At 39.6% G+C, this 18,068-nt stretch overlaps 1 protein-coding gene across 1 annotated transcript in view; it reads right to left on the bottom strand.

Annotated features, from left to right (window-relative positions):
- Positions 1-18,068, bottom strand: part of TAF1 (TATA-box binding protein associated factor 1) — a 98,397-nt gene that overhangs the window by 796 nt on the left and 79,533 nt on the right. The gene's annotated exons all lie outside the window — the stretch shown is intronic.

Raw genomic sequence — 18,068 nt, 5'->3', positions numbered from 1 at the left:
AGAAGTGGAAACAGTTGCCCTTGGCAGCAGTAATGGAGGCTGTGGAAGTGGATGGCTTGCTGCCATCATGTTCAAGAGATCACTGGATAAAGATTCCTCAGGAGCCAATCAAAAGCAATAGTGCCATAGTCTGATCTAGAAAATCCACTTCAAGGGATGTATTCTATATATAACCTACATATTTAATCTGTATATACTGTATAAATGTATGTTTGAAATGACACATGTACAAAAATATTCACTGAAACACTGTTTGCAAGAGCAAAAAATTGGAAGTAGCCTAAAAGACTGCCAGTGGGAAACTGGTTAAATGAACTATGGTATAACTAGCAGTGTAATATACTACACAGTCACACAATGAGCAGCTCTATAGGGACTGACCTTGAAAGATCTTCAGGATGTAGTTTTAAGTGAAAAAAGCAAAACTGTGGGTATATGATGCTACAATCTGTGGCTTTTAAAGAGGAAATAAGTTGATAAATGTATAGAATATTTCTGGAAGCATATTCAAGAAACTGATAACTGTAGTTATCTCCAGGGAGGGGAAGTAAATTGGTTATACAGAAAGAAGTCAAACTTACTCTTTACCAAATACATTTTTGGAGATTTTAATTTTTGTACTATCATTCAGTTCAGTTCAGTTGCTCAGTCATGTCCGACTCTTTGCGACCCCATGAATCACAGCACACCAGGCCTCCCTGTCCATCACCAGCTCCCGGACTTCACTCAAACTCACGTCCATCGAGTCGGTGATGCCATCCAGCCATCTCATTCTCTGTCGTCCCCTTCTCCTCCTGCTCCCAATCCCTCCCAGTATCAGAGTCTTTTCCAGTGAGTCAACTCTTCGCAAGAGGTGACCAAAGTACTGGAGTTTCAGCTTTAGCATCAGTCCTTCCAATGAACACCCAGGACTGAACTCCTTTAGAATGGACTGGTTGGATCTCCCTGCAGTCCAAGGGACTCTCAAGAGTCTTCTCCAACACCACACAGTTCAAAAGCATCAATTCTATCATTAGGCATACAAAAATTAAATATTGTATGTCAAGTAATGTTGAAAGCAGTGCCATCTTTTCACTATGAATATGGACTATGTCATAGCATCCACCTAACTTTCTGACTTCTATCTGCTCCTGGTACCTCCAACAGGGCTGAAGGGCACATCTACAAATAACTTGCAAAGCAGTTCTGTGGAAGGATGCTTGGGCAAAAGCTGAAGATCTTGGGAGTGAAAGGGGGCACTGCCATTTCTTTATCCACTAAAAGAAGGGTTCTGGGAAGAGTGGGGAGGATATCAAACTCTCAGTGTCAGAGAAAGCAATTTGGCCTTTTGGACCAAGACTTAAGATATTAGAATGACAAGGTTTTTGCTACAAAGAGAGCACATTTCATGAGGGCTAGAGAAAGTATTTCCTTGGAAATATGCCAATCTGATCATATGAATTTTAAACAGAAAGCAAAGTAAGAGCTAGAAATATGTTCAAGTGAAACTAAATCGGTTATAATGGAGCACATTAAGAAGGGTATTAAAAACGAATGACAATAGAGGAGGTGTTACCACCTTTACAAGATTGGAAAAGAAGTGAAGACTGATATTAGAGCCCCAGATGTTCTGTTTCCTCCACATACACCTGCAACCCGTTTTTGCCACTATTTGATTTCTGAGAGCCCTTTCCACTGTGCCCTCTGGAGCTCCTATTCCATTAGAAACTAACTGCCCTACACACTGGCTTTCTCTGCGGAGCTTTTCCTTCCAGTCCTTGTCTTTAACTGATCTGGGGTTGTCTCCTGAGGCTCCTGCTTTCCTGCTACTCTCCAGAAGGAGGCTGCTTCTCTCACACTCTGATTACCACAAAGGTGAGGAGGAGTAGGGCAAATGAGGGAAGTTTTCTCCTTGCTCTCTGTTGTCAAGTCCACCACTCATGGGTGAACCATTTCTGATTCTTTGAGGCTGTATCTGGATTTATAACTGTCTGCATTAATACATGCTAAGTCGCTTCAGTCGTGGCTGACTCTGTGACTATGGGCTCTAGCCCATCAGGCTCCTCTGTCCATGGGATTTTCCATGCAAGAATTCTGGAGTGGGTTGCCATGCCCTCCTCCAGGGGATCTTCCTGACCCAGGGATCCAGCCTGTGCCTCCTCCGACTCTTGCATTGCATGTGGATTTCTTACCACTAAGCCACCATGGAAGCCTATGATCCCACCCTCGTTTATTCAGTAACAATGTTTGAATCCAGCTTTCAGTTTTCCTCTCTACCCCACATCCTGTCATCGGCTAGACTCCAGAATTAATCTGGATGATCATCTAACTCCCTGGCTTCCCAATTTCCTGACTTTCTCAATTGCCTTCAAGAAAAAATCCAAATTCCTTAGTATAACAGATAGCATCCTTCAAATATAGTCACCAGTCTACTTTATTTCCTGGCATGGCTTCTTGGGTACTTTATATTCCAGCTATAAGAAATATTTTACAGTTCTCTGAAGCTACTGCTAATTTATTCCTCCAGGCCCTTTGCCATCTTCCTCCTTCTGTCTGTAATGTCAGTTCCACCCCCACTTAGTTTGCCAGTTGAGCATCCATATGAATGACTCATTTAACAATCCAGCCTTCCAGTTCCTATTCTGCTTTTATTCCAGGAACTTTGATCTCTATTCCCTTTCAGCCTCCACTCTCAAAGCCACATTCTGGGCTTCTTCATTGCTCAGAAAAATAAGACTTCTGAAATCTCATGCCACAGTCTCAGAAAAAGCCAGAAGGGATTTCGACTTGTGGCCAAGATAGAATACCCTCCTGCCACCAAGACAAACAGACAGACTATTAAACAAGTTTTCAGATATCAGATCTCAGGCAGCACATGATAATGATCACAGAAAGAGGAGAAACAAACAAGTTGAGTCTTATGACTGTTCTAGCATACTTTCCAGAGAGAGTTTCTAGGCTACTGTGCAGAGAGGTGGAATCTAAGCAGAGCCTAGCAGTTTCTGTGAGCTGAGAAGAGAGAACTGGGAGTCCAGGGAGGACAAGACAGCTAAAATTCACAGGACAAAGTACTAGAGAGAAGAGGGCTGCATACAGAGAAAGCTCTGTAGATCTGCAGAGGATCCTCCTTGAGTCTTCCAGGTGAGGACTGGTTAGTGAATACATGTAAAGAAACTACCTAAAGCTGGAGAAAGAACCACCTGAAAGGATTAGAGGGGAAAATATTCAAAGCTCACAAAAGGACCAGATTGTTTGTATCCCCACATCCTGAGTGGGAAAGTTTCACAAGACACAGGATAAAAATATTGATGAGAGTTCTGCCTCAGTAGTAGAGCAAAATTAGCCCAAGACTAAAAGGCTGCTTTGATTCTGGATTGGGGGGGGGGGACTGAAAAACAAGTCTCAAAAAGATCAAATTGTTGCCAAGTAACTTAACTTCCCAGAACAAGACTTTAAGCACATCTATAGTAGTACAAGAATATCCAGCACCCAACAAGGTAAATTTCACATCTGGCATCCAGTATGGTTAGGACAACAATACTCCCCAATGCAAGCTACAGGTCAATTTAATTTCTATCAAAATGCCAGTGGAAGTACTTTCCTGGTGATCCAGTGGCTGAGACTCCCAGTTTCCACTATAGGGGGTGTGGGTTTGATCCCTGGTCAGGGAACTAAGATCTTGCATGCCACACACTCAAAAACAAACAAACAACAAAAGAAAATACCAGTGGAGATTTTGCAGAAATAGAAAAACTCACCCGGAAATTCATATTGAATAGAATAGAAAAAGTCACCCTGAAATTCATATTGAACTCTGAAATTCATATTGAATCTCAGTACAGTTCAGTCACTTAGTCATGTCCGACTCTTTGTGACCCCATGGACTGTAGCACACCAGGCTTCCCTGTCCATCACCAACTCCCAGAGCTTACTCAGACTCATGTCTATCACGTCAGTGATGCCATCCAACCATCTCATTCTCTGTCGTCCCCTTCTCCTCTACCTTCAATCTTTCCCAGCAACAGGGTCTTTTCCAATGAGTCAGTTCTTCGCATTAGGTGGTCAAAGTATTGGAGCTTCAAGCTTCAGCAACAGTCCTTCCAATGAATATTCAGGACTGATTTCCTTTAAGGCCGACTAGTTTGATCTCCTTGCAGTCCAAGGGACTCTCAAGAGTCTTCTCCAAAACCACAGTTCAAAAGCATCAATTCTTTGGTGCTCAGCTTTCTTTATAGTTCAACTCTCACATCCATACATGACTACTGAAAAACCATAGCTTTGACTAGACGGACCTTTGTTGGCAAAGTAATGTCTCTGCTTTTTAATATGCTGTCTAGGTTGGTTATAGCTTTTCTTCCAAGGAGCAAGCGTCTTTTAATTTCATGGCTGCAGTTACCATCTGCAGTGATTTTGGAGCCCCCCAAAATAAAGTCTCTCATTGAATCTCAAGGAACTCCCAAAGAGTGAAAATAATCTTGAAAAATAACAAACCTGGAGGTCTCACACTTCCTGGTTTCAAAATTCACTATAAAGCTATACAGCCATCAAAACATTGTGGCACTGTGTAAGGATAGACGTAGACCAATGGAACAGAGTAGAGAGCCCCCCAAAACTCCTCACATATATGATCAGTTGATTTTTTACAAGGATGCCAAGACCATTTATTGAGAAAGGACAGTCTCATTAAGAAATAGTGTTGGTTTTCTCCCAGAGCTGGTTCTTCCCTCGGAAGATGACTTCAGGGGTGACCACACCCCTGTTCCCCATCCTCAGCTGAAGTCTGATGGAACAACTGGTTATTCACATACAAAAGAATGACATTAGACCCTTACATCATATACAAAAAGTAACTCAAAATGGATCAAATACCTAAACTGTAAAACCCTTAGAAGCCAACAACAACAACAGCAAATTCAAAAATTGGTAAAGGACTCAAATAGGCATTTCTCTAAAGAAGATATATAAATGGCCAACAAGCACATGAGATTTTGCTCAACAGCACTACCCTCAAGAGAAACGAAAATCCAAATAACAATGAGATACTACTTCACATCCATTAGGAAGGCTATTATATATATATATGTATATATAAAATTTTATATATACATATATATACATGAAACTAACAAGCACGGTTGAAAATGCGGAGAAATTAGAACCCTCATGCATTGCTGGTGGGAATGCAAAATTGTGCAGCTGCTATGGAAAACAGTTTGGCAGTTCCTCAAAAAGTTAAACACAGAATTATCATATGATCCAGAAATTCCATACCTAGGTATACACTCAAATGAATTGGAAACAGGGACTCAAATAGATACTTGTACACAAGTATTCACAGCATTATTCACAATAGCCAAAAGGTGGAAACAAACCAAGTGTCCATCAATAGAAGAATGGTTAGTAAGTAATATGTGATATATACATACAATGGAATACTTTTCAACCACAAAAAATAATGAAGTTCTGATACATGCTACAACATGGATGAATCTTGAAGACATGTTAAGTGAGAGAAGCCAGTCAAAACTGGAAAAATACTGTATGATTCCATTCACATGAAATACTTCGAGTAGTTAAATTCATAGAGACAAAAAGTAGAATAGAGGTAACTATCAATAAACTCAGATATGCAGATGACACCACCCTTATGGCAGAAAGTGAAGAGGAACTAAAGGGCCTCTTGATGAAAGTGAAAGAGGAGAGTGAAAAGGTTGTCTTGAAGCTCAACATTCAGAAAAGTAACATCTGGTCCCATCACTTCATGGGAAACAGATGGAGAAACAGTGGAAACAGTGTCAGACTTTATTTTTTGGGGCTCCAAAATCACTGTGGATGCTGATTGCAGCCATGAAATTAAAAGACGCTTACTCCTTGGAAGGAAAGTTATGACCAACCTTGATAGTATATTAAAAAGCAGAGACATTACTTTGCCAACCAAGGTCCGTCTAATCAAGGCAATGGTTTTTCCCGTGGTCATGTATGGATGTGAGAGTTGGACTGTGAAGAAAGCTGAAAGCTGAAGAATTGATGCTTTTGAACTGTGGTGTTGGAGAAGACTCTTGAGAGTCCCTTGGACTGCAAGGAGATCCAACCAGTCCATTCTAAAGGAGATCAATCCTGGGTGTTCATTGGAAGGACTGAAACTCCAATACTTTGGCCACCTCACGCGAAGTGTTGATTCTCTGGAAAAGACTCTGATGCTGGGAGGGATTGGGGGCGGGAGGAGAAGGGGACGACAGAGAATGAGATGGCTGGATAGCATCACCGACTCAATGGATGTGAGTTTGAGTGAACTCCGGGAGTTGGTGATGAACAGGGAGGCCTGGTGTGCTGTGATTCATGGGGTCGCAAAGAGTCGGACAGGACTGAGCGACTGGACTGAACTGAACTGAACTGAACTGAAGGGGCTAGGGGCATGAGGAAATAGGGAGTTATTGCTGAATGGGTACAAAGTTTCTGTTTGGGTGATAAAGGGTATCAGAAATAGTAGTGATGGAAGCACAACATTGTGAATGTAGTTAATGCCAGTCAACTATACACTTAAAATGGTTAAAACAGCAAATTTTATGTATATTTACCACAATTTAAAATACACACACACACACCACAGCACATCATAATCACATTGTTTACAACTGGTGATAAAGAAAAAATCTTAAAAGCAGCCAGAGAAAAAAAGATATGTACAGAGAAATAAAGATAAAAATGACAACAGGTTTCTCGTGAGATATATAAACTAGACGTAAACCAGAATTCAGCGGAGCAACATCTTTAAAGTACTGAAAGAAAAAAAAAATGTTGCTAACTTAAAATTCTATGCTCAGGGGCTATAAAGGGGTAGCATGAGGGCTTCCCTGGTGGCTCAGTGGTAAAGAATCTGCCTGCCAATGCAGGAGACACGGGTTCGATCCCTGATCTAGGAAGATCCCACATGTAGCAGAGCAACTTAAGTCTGAGTGCCACAACTACTGAGCCTGTGCTCTAGAGCCCAGGAGCAGCAACCACTGAAGTCCAAGCATCCTAGAGTTCTTGCTCCGCAACAAGAGAAGCCACAGCAATGAGAAGCCAACTCACTGCAACAATAGAGTAGCCCCTGATTACCACAACTAAAGAAAAGCCCGTGGAGCAGTGAAGACCCAGCACAGCCAAAAAGAAAGAGGGGGAGGGTAGCATGAGCCGTCCTGAGCTGGAACTGCTCTATATTTTGACAGTGGTGGTGGTGGCACAAAACTACATGCGTGAGTGGGGGAAGGAAAGGGTGGGACAAACTGAGAGAATAGCATTGACATATACACTGCTGCTGCTGCTGCTGCTAAGTCACTTCAGTCGTGTCCGACTCTGTGTGACCCCATAGACGGAAGCCCACCAGGCTCCCCCGTCCCTGGGATTCTCCAGGCAAGAACACTGGAGTGGGTTGCCATTTCCTTCTCCAATGTGTGAAAGTGAAAAGTGAAAGTGAAGTCGCTCAGTCGTGTCCAACCCTTAGCGACCCCACGGACTGCAGCCTACCAGGCTCCTCCATCCATGGGATTTTCTCGGCAAGAGTACTGGAGTGGCTTGCCATTGCCTTCTCCCATGTGTAAAACAGCTAGTGGGAAATTGCTGTATAACACAGAGATCTCAGCCCCATGCTCTGCAAGAACATAGAGGGGTTGGATAGGGAAGTGGGGAGGAAGGCTCAGAAGGGAGGGGATATATGTATACTTATGGGTGATTCAAATTGTTGTACAGCAGAAACTAACACAACACTGTTAAGCAATTATACTCCAATTAAAAGATAAATTAAAAAAAAAGAAAGCATTGGTTTGCATTTGCTAATCCCAAACTAGCAGATGCAAACTAGTTTATACAGGATGGATAAACAGCAAGTCCTACTGTATAGCACAGGGAACTATATTCAGTACCCTGCAATAAACCATAATGGAAAAGAATACAAAAAAGAACATATATGTGTATATCTGAATCAGTTTGCTGTACAGCAGACATGAACACAACATTGTAAATCAAGTATACTTCAATAAAATTAAAACAGTATTGGTAACTGTAAAACACGTATGATAAAATTGCATAGAACTAAACACACATACAAACACACGCCCAGATGAGCATACGGAAAGCTGGTGCACTATGATAAGGTTTATGGATCTATGTCAGTTTCCTGGTTGTGCAGTACACCATAGTTATGCAAGATGTTACCACTGGGAGAAACTGCATGAAGGGTGTTGGGATCTCTGTATTACTTTTTTTTTTTTAACAACTGTCTGTGAATCGATACTTACCTCAAATTAAGAAGTTAAAACAAAACCATATATTTATTTAAAAACAAAGAAAGGGAAAAAAATTAAATTAAAAAGAAAAGAAAAAAATCCCTAAACCGTACATTTATCCTCTCACCGTTTCTTATGGGTCAGGAAACTGGGCACTGCTTATCTAAGTTCTACAGCTCAGGGTCTCTCACAAGGCTTTGATCAAAGTGTCAGCCAGGACTGTCTTCATCTCAAGATCTACTTTCACATTCACTCTGTGGTTGTTAGCAGGATTCAGTTCCTTGTGGGCTGTTGGACTGAGGGGCTCAGTTACTTGCCATTTTGGCCTCTCTGCGGGGAAGCTCAAAACATGGCAGCTGCTTTCCTCAAAGCAAGCAAGCAAGACAGTGCCAGAAGATGCAAGTCATGCCTTTTGTATTTTAGTCCTGGAAGCAACATCCCATCACCTTTGCTGTATTCTGTTTGTTAAATCACAAGGTCCAGGCCACACTCAAGAGGAGGGGATTATACAAAGGTATGAATACCAGGAGGAGAGGATCATTGGAAGCCATCAATGCTCCACAGTAGCCAAAGAAAATATTTTTTTTTTAATGGAAGTACTTTATTTTTTTTTAATTTTAATTGGAAGCTGCTGCTGCTGCTGCTAAGTCACTTCAGTCGTGTCCGACTCTGTGTGACCCCATAGACGGGAGCCCACCAGGCTCCCCCGTCCCTGGGATTCTCCAGGCAAGAACATTGGAGTGGGTTGCCATTTATTGCATTGGTTTTGCCATATATTGACATGAATCCGCCCTGGATGTACATGTATTTCCCATCTTGAACCCCCCTCCCCCCTCCCTCCCCATACCATCCGTCTGGGTCATCCCAGTGCACCAGCCACGAGCATCCTGTATCATGCATCGAACCTGGACTTGAAGGATGAATAATAAGGTCATTTGACCCCCCAGATATAATTAAGTGCATAGTAATTAAAATTTTATGGAAGGCAATGGCAAGCCACTCCAGTATTCTTGCCTAGAAAATCCCATGGATGGAGGAGCGTGGTAGGCTGCAGTCCACGGGGTCGCTACGAGTCGGACATGACTGAGCGACTTCACTTTCACTTTTCACTTTCACACATTGGAGAAGGAAATGGCAACCCACTCCAGTGTTCTTGCCTGGAGAATCCCAGGGAGGGGGGAGCCTGGTGGGCTTCCGTCTATGGGGTCACACAGAGTCGGACATGACTGAAGTGACTTAGCAGCAGCAGCAGCAGCAGAAATAAACAAGAAGATTAAACAGAATGAAATAGAGTCCAGGAGACTCGAGCAAAAAATTGGAAAATTAAATGTCTATTAACAGGTTGTTAAAAAATAATGAGGAAAACTGGAGAAATCTGAAAAAGATTAGTGGGTTGTATTACTGTCAATATCCTGGTTGTGATATCATACCATAGTTTGGCAAAGTGTATGAGAGATCACTGTTAATTTTTACATTTATCTCAATAAAAATTTCAATTAAAAAAGAATGGGCTGTGTGGCACAGCCAAAAAAAAAAAAAATGAATGAGGTGTGTGTATGTGTGTGGAGAGAGAGAGAGTGTGAGATACATTCACAATATATTAAGTGTAAAAAGAAAGTATACCTTTCAGACTTGCCAGTGGTTAGGAATCCACCTGTCACTGCAGGGGACATAGGTTTGATCCCTGGTCTGGGAAGATTCCACATGCCAGGGAGCAACTAAGTCTGGGCACCACAACTACTGAAGCACGGGCTCTAGCCACAAAAGAAGTCAGCGCAATGAGAAGCCTGCACACTACAGCTAGAGAGTAGCCCCTGCTTGCCGCCCATGAACAGCAACAAAAACTCAGAGAAGCCAAAAATAAATGTATTTTTTAAAAAGCATACCTCTCATCAAACACACACACACATGCACACACACAAGACTTCTAGAAACTCACATCCCCCTTGAGACACTGTCTCCTTTCTCTGCTCCCCTTAAAGGAAAACTCGAGTGTCTGTTACTCACTGTTGCCACTTCTCACCATCCATTCTCTCTTAAACCAACTTTAACTAGGCTTTCGCTACCACCGCTGCATGGAAACGGTTCTTGTCAATAAAACAGTTATCTTCATTTATTCAAATCCATTTTGCCTCAGTTCTCAGACAGCACCTTACTGGACCTCTGAGCAGCATTTTATATAGTTGATCGTGACTTCCTTTTTTTCTAACTGAAGTATAGTTGATTTACAATGTTGTATTAGTTCCTACGATACAGCAACGTGTATATATACATATATATATACACACACACATACTCTTTTCCTTATTCTTTCCCATTATGGCTTATAAGATACTGAATATAGTTTACTGTGCTATACAGTAGGTCTTTGTTGTTTATCTATTTTATATATTGTAGTCTGTATCTGCTAATCTCAAACTACTAATTTATCCCTCCCCCTGTTTCCCTTTTGGTAAGTATAAATCTGTTTTCTCTGTCCGTGAGTCTATTTCTGTTTTGTGAATAAGTTTGTTTGCATGTTTTTTTAGATTCCACATATAAGTGATATCATATGATATTCATTTTTCTCTGTCTGACCTGCATTAGGTATTATGATAATCTCTAGATGACTTCCTTTTTAAAATTCTTTTCACTTGGCTTCTAGAAATTGTACTCCCACCTCCTGGTTTTCTTTTTACTTCACAGTCTGTTCCTTCTTATCTTCCTTTAATGAGTCCTCTGCATCTTCCTGGACTCTCTATTGTCAGAGGACCTCAAGATTCAGTCCTTTAACCACTTCTCTTCTTCGCATTCAATCCTCAGGCATCAATTTCTCCTAACCCTATGGCTTTAAATTCTATCTACATAGTGATGATTCCCAGATGCATAGCTCTAGCCCCAACCACTCCCCTCAACCCCAGACTCACAGAGCCAATTTCTTATTCATCATCTCCACTTGGGTGTCTAAATGGCATCTCACTGGGGAGGGAGGCTCAAGAGGGGTGGGATTTTATATATATATATATATATATAATTGGGACTAAAGCACATTGTTGTATGGCGGAAAGCAACACAACATTGTAAAGCAATTATCCCCTAATGAAAAAAGAAATAAATACAGAAGTTAGATTAAAAAATTAATGGCATCTCAACCTAATATGTCAAAGGGTGTTAGTCGCTCAGTTGTGTCTGACTCTTTGTGACCCCATGGATTGGGGCCCGGCAGGCTCCTCCGTCCATGGGATTCTCCAGGCAAGAATACTGGAATGGGTAGCCATTCCCTTCTCCAGGGGATCTTCCCGACCCAGGGATCAAACCCAGGTCTCCCTCATTGCAGGCAGACTCTTTACCATCTGAGCCACTAGAGAAGACTAATATGTAAAGAACGGAACTCTATTTTCCCCTCCAAACCTTCTTTTACCTCAGTGTTCTCCATTTCACTAAATAAGATCTCCAGCCTTCCAGTCTCTTAGGCCTGGGAGTCACTCCTGACTTCTTTCTTTCATACCTCACATCCAATCCATCAGCAAATCCTGTTGATTTTACCTTCAGAACACATTCCCACTCTAATCCTTTCTCACCATCTCCATTACTACCAACCTCATCCAAGCTACCATCATCTCTTGCCTGGATTACTACAACTGCCTATACTACCTAGTCTCCCTGCTTCTGCCATTGTCCCCTAATATTTACCACAAAGCTTAAAGTGAAAGTTGCTCAGTCAGGTTCGACTCTTTGTGACCCCATGGACTATACAGTCCATGGAATTCTCCAGGCCAGAATACTGGAGTGGGTAGCCTTTCCATTCTCCAGGAATCCAGGATTCCTTTCCAACCCAGGAATCGAACTGGGGTCTCCTGCATTGCAGGCAGATTCACCAACTGAGCTATCAGGGAAGCCCAAAGCCTGAGAGATCCCTTTAAAAAAATAAAATAAAAATCATGTCACTCCATGCCTAAAACCCTCTAACAGCTTCCCATGCCACATGAACTTACATAATCTGGCACCTGGAAACCTCTCTGGCTTCATCACCTTCCTCTCTCCCTGTGTTTACGCTGTAGCAGATATGATGGCCTCCGTGCTGTTCCTTTAACATGCCAAGCACCTCAACTATCTCAATGTCCTTGTACTTGCTGTTCTCTCTGCCTGGGATGATCTTCCCCCAGATATCCACATGATTTATCTTTTCAGCTCATTAAGTTCTCTGCTCAAATATCACCCTCTCAGAAAGGCCTTCCCTGAACACTAAAATAGCAACTCACTCCCCTCCACACAAACTCTCTCTCTATACCCTTACCTGACTTTAGTTTTTTTCACAGTACTTATCACCACCCTCCATATACAGTCATCCCTCGGTATCCTGGGGGAGGGGATCGATTCCAGGACACCCTCCCCAACACCAAAATCCCCGGATGCTCGAGTCCTTTAATTGCATATAACCTATGCACATCCCTCCATATATTTTAAGTCATCTCTAGATGATTTGTAATACCTGTGTGTGTGCTCAGTCATTTCAGTCATGTCTGACTCTTTGCAACCCTTATGGACTATAGCCTGCCAGGTTTCTCTGTCCATGGGATTCTCTAGGAAAGAATACTGGAGTGGGTTGCCATTTCTTCCTCCAGGGGATCTTCCCAACCCAGGGATGGAGCCCACCTCTCCTTTGGCTCCTGCATTGCAGGTGGATTCTTTACCTGCTGAGCCACCTGGGAAGCCCATTTGTAATACTTGGTACAATGTAACGCTATGTAAATAGTTGCCAGCATGTGCCAAGTTCATGTATTGCTTTTGGAAACTCTAAAGTTTTCCCCTCAAATATTTTCAAGTCATGGTTGGTTAAATCCGTGGATTTAACACCCGCAGATGTGGAGAGCCAACAGTATTTATTTAGTCTCTCTCCCCTCAGGAAAAAAGGGATTTTATTTTGTTCCGTGCTATATTCCCAGCACTGAGATCACAGCCTAGCACAGAGTATTCACTCAGTAAATATTTCTTGAATGAATAAATGAATTAATGATTTCTAGTTTTTAGAACAGGAAGTAACTACATAATTGAATAAATGTATCTCTATACCCCAGGGCCCAGCCTAGTACCCTATACCTAGATGGTATCAACAAACTTCTGTTGAATAAATGAAAAAAGTCTATAAATATGCTATTTTACAAGTATTTAAAAAAATCTGATGATCCCATTTCTCCCTCTAGTTATTACTATTATTCTCCTTCCCTTCACAGCCTTCCAATTATCATTTCTTAGCCTAAAACTTTTAAAAGGTATTTTTCTTTATTTGGCTGTGCCAGAATTCAGTTGCAGCACATGAGCTCTTCAATCTTTATTTCAGCATGTGGGATCTTTTTTTTTTCAGTAGCAGCATGTGGGATCTAGTTCCCTGATCAGGGATGGAAACCCAGCCTCATGCATTGGGAGTGCGGAGTCTTAGCCACTGGACTACCAGGGAAGTCCCAGCTTAAAATGTTTTGGAAACATATCACAAATACAAGACAATATATACATATATTTCCATATAATTTAATTATTTAAATCATACATATGAAGAATAATAAAATCATATATGTATGTGATTTAAAGAATAATAAAATGAATACCCATGTAACCCATCAATCAGCTTGAGAAACAGAACACTGCCAGAGATTTTGAAGCCCTCTGTATGCCCTTCTGCACTGCATTCTCCTTCCCCACAAGACAGAACTGCCCTGCAGGAATTTTGTTTTTCTTGATTGCTTTCTCACCTGTGGTTTTGAGTTTTACATACATGGAATCATTCTGGGTGAATTTTTTTGAACCTGACTTTTCTGTAGGCTGTGTTTGTGGGATTTATCCATGTTGAAATTGTAGCTGTAGTAGGTATTCATTTTCACCAATGTGTAGTTTTCCATTTTATGATTATACTGCAATTTATGAAGCCAAATGTCCTGCTGAGGGCCATTTGAACTGTCTCCAGCTTTTTGCTATTAAGATCACTGCTGCCATGAACACTCTTGAACTCTTGTACATGCTTTCTGGAACTTCGATGCAAGAATTTTTCTAGTGCTCATAGCTAGAATTGCTGAGTCAGAGAGCATGATCATTTTCAGATTTACTAAATGTCAAAACATATCCAGAGTGATTGTATTAATTTACCCTTCTGTTAGCAGGATTTCCGTTGTACAACCTTCTTGACTATGGTGATATTATCAGACTTTTTAATATTTGTCAGTCTGATGGGTATAAAATGAATCTCTTTGTGGTTAAATTTTGCATTTCCCTGATTACTGATGAAGTAGCTCATCTTTTCATTGTTTGTCATTCCTTATTTTTCTGTGAAATGCTTATTCATGTCTTTTGGTCAGTTTTCTATTGTGTGGCTTATCTTTTTCTTATTGATATACAGTAGTTAAATATACATTTCATACATCCTATATATATATACACTTTACATATTCTTTATATATATATATATATATATATTCAGGATAGTTATCCTTGAAGTTATCAATGAAGTTAGAACACTCACACCATACACAAAAATAAACTCAAAATGGCTTAGAAATTAAAATATAAGACATGACACAGACTTCCCCAGTGGTCCAGTGGTTAAGACTCTGCCTTCCAAAATAGGGGGCATGAGTTTGATCCCTGGTTGAGGAACTAAGATCCCATATGCTGTGGGGTGCAGCAAGAAAAAAAAAAAGACACCATAAAACTCCTAGAAGAGACCATAGACAAAATATTCTCTGACATAAATCATACCAATGTTTTCTTAGATCAGTCTCCCAAGACAATAGAAATAAAAGCAAAAATACACAAATGGGACCTAATCAAACTTAAAAGCTTTTGCAGGGTAAAGGAAACAATCTGCATAAAAAGATAATCCATGGAATGGGAGAAAATATTCTGCAAATGATGTAACCAACAAGGGGTTAATTTTCAAAATATACAAATAGCTCATACAACTCAATAACAGTAACAAAATTCAATCCAAAAATGGGCAGAAGACCTAAACTGACATTTCTTCAAAGATGACATTTCTCCAACAGGCACATGAAAAGATGCTCAACATCACCAGTTATTAAGAAATGTAAATCAAAACTACCTTGAGGTATCACCTCACACCTGTCAGAGTGGCAGTCATCAAAAAGTCTACAGATAAAATTCTGGAGAGGGTGTGGAGAAAAAGGAACCCTCTTACAATGTTGATGGGAATGTAAATTGGTGCAGTCACTATGGAAAACAATACGGAGGTTCCTTAAAAAACTAAAAATAGAGTTACCATATGATCCAGCAATCATACTCATGGGCAAATATCTGGAGAAAACTCTAATTTTTAAGACACCTGCACCCTAATGTTCAGAGCAGCAGTATTTACAATAGCCAAGACATGGAAGCAACCTAGATTTCCATCAACAGATAAATGAATAAAGATGCAGCATATGTGTGTGTATACACATATACACACCCAATGGAATATTACTCAGTGATTAAAAAAGAATGAAATGAAATAACACCATTCACAGCAACATGGATGGGCCTAGAGATTATTATACTTTATGTACTAAGTCAGACAAATATCATGTGATACCACATATGTGTGGAATGGAAAAAAAATGTTTCAAATGAACTTATTTACAAACCAGAAACAGATTCCCAGACGTATGTTTACCAAAGGGGAAAAGAGGGGGGGGATAAGTTAAGAGTTTGGGATTAACAGATACAAATTACTATATATAAAATAGGTAAACAACAAGGTCCTACTGTATAGCACAGGGAACTGTGCTATATATCTTATAATAAAGTATAATGGAAAAGGATCTAAAAAAGTACATATATATTCATTATACATATATATTGTTTTATATCTATATCCTGTTATATACATATTCAGTTATATATTCAGTTATATATAACTGAATCACTTTGCTGTACACCAGAAACTAAAACACCATTGTAAACCAACTATACTTCGATTTTTTTAAAAATTATGTCTTTTGATGAACAGAAGTTTGTCTTTTAACAATGTTAAATACATCAAACTTTTCTTTCATGGTTTGTGCTTCCTATGTTTTGTCTAAGAAATACTTCCTCATACCAAGGTTATAGAAATATTCTATTTTCTTGTAAAAAGTTGCAAAATTTTGCCTTGTACATCTAGGTCCTTAATCCATCCAGAATTGTTTTTTGCTTGAGGTATGAGGTAGTGATCTCATTTCATTTTCTTTTTCCTATATAGATAAGCAACTGTTCCAAAGCTGTTCATGAACAGTCCATCCTTTCCCTGCTGATCTGCAATGCCACTTCTATCTTCTAGGCTCTCTTTTCTGTTCTATTGTCACATTGCTGATTCCTGTGTCAATTTCAAAATCTCTTTAACTATTGCTTTATAAAGCATTTTGATATATGAAAGTTCAGATTCCCTCATCTTCTTTGTCTTTTTGGCTATTTTCAGTCTATTCCTCTTCCATACAAAGTTTAAAATTATTTTGTCAAGTTCTATGAAAAACCCTTATAGAATTTTGATGGAAATTGGAATCCACAAATCAATTTAGGACATCTTTACACATTTACAATATTGGATCTTCCTCTTCATGAATCTGGTGTCTATTTATTTAAATCTTTACTATCTTTTAGTAAAATTTCATTATTTTCTTCATAAAGGTCTTAGAAACCTTTTATTTAAAATTATTCCTGGGCATCTTATTATTTTTGCTATTTTAAGTGGTATATATATATATATTTTTTTTAAATTATATTTCTGTCCAATAACTCTTTGAGTCAGTGAAAATCTAGTACTTCCTACTCCTACTACTCCAAGTTGGCACTCCAATTGCCAAATTCAATGGGTGCTTTTTAGTTCTTACTTGACTTCTTTTACACATTTGCTCACTGTTCTTTTGCAATCACCTTGCTGACTCCCCTGCCTTTGCTCACACATTAAATATTGGATCTTTTCCCCAGAGTTCTACCTTTGGCCCTGATCTCATTTCCATCATTTAATCTGCCATCGGTAGGTTAATGGAATGTGAGGGAATTGAAACTTTTCCTTTCCTATATCAAGATGCATTATAAAGCAATAATTAAAAGATTTTGAAATTGGCACAGGAATAAGCAAATGTGACAAAAGAACAGAAAAGAGAGCTGTAATTCTGGATGCATTAAGGACTTACAAGAAAATATAAGAGACCATTTCTATAACCTTAGTATGGGGAAGGATTTCTTAGACAAAACATAGGAAGCACAAACCAGAGAAGAAAAGTTTAATATATTTAACATTGTTAAAAGTCAAACTTCTGTTCATCAAAAGACATCATTTTTTAAAAATCGAAGTATAGTTGGTTTATAATGTTGTTTTAGTTTCTGGTATACAGCAAAGTGATTCAGTTATACATATAACTGAATATATATAAAAAACAATATATATATATATGCATAACTGAATATATATGTACTTACTCAGATTTTTTTGCATTACAGTTTTATACAAGATTTTTAAAAATTAAAGTATATAGTTGCATGTCTTTCCAGAGTCTTTCTATACTTATTAACAAAAAAGTATGGTCATACTTAATTTTGTATACTGCTTGTCTCACTTGACATTGTATCACAAACATTTTCCCACTTCCCCTGTCCATCTTGTGGCTGTATCTTAATTCCTTATTGTTGAACACTCATGGTTTCTTTTTTTTTCCCACCATTCTGTGCAGCTTGTGAAATCTCAGTTCATCTCAGTTCCCCGACCAGGGAATGAACCCAGGCCACAGCAGTAAAAGCCCAGAATCTTAACCATTAGGCCACCAGTTTTTAATATTAAAAATAGAATGCTCCAATTTTTAATATTAAAAATAGATC

This window comes from Moschus berezovskii, chromosome X (genome assembly GCF_049115385.1).
Source record: "Moschus berezovskii isolate FMDL1 chromosome X, NW_MosBer_1.0, whole genome shotgun sequence".
NCBI classification, from domain to species: domain Eukaryota; kingdom Metazoa; phylum Chordata; class Mammalia; order Artiodactyla; family Moschidae; genus Moschus; species Moschus berezovskii.
The sequence above is the reverse complement of the archived record's forward strand: the minus strand, read 5'-3'. Positions and strand labels throughout refer to the sequence as shown.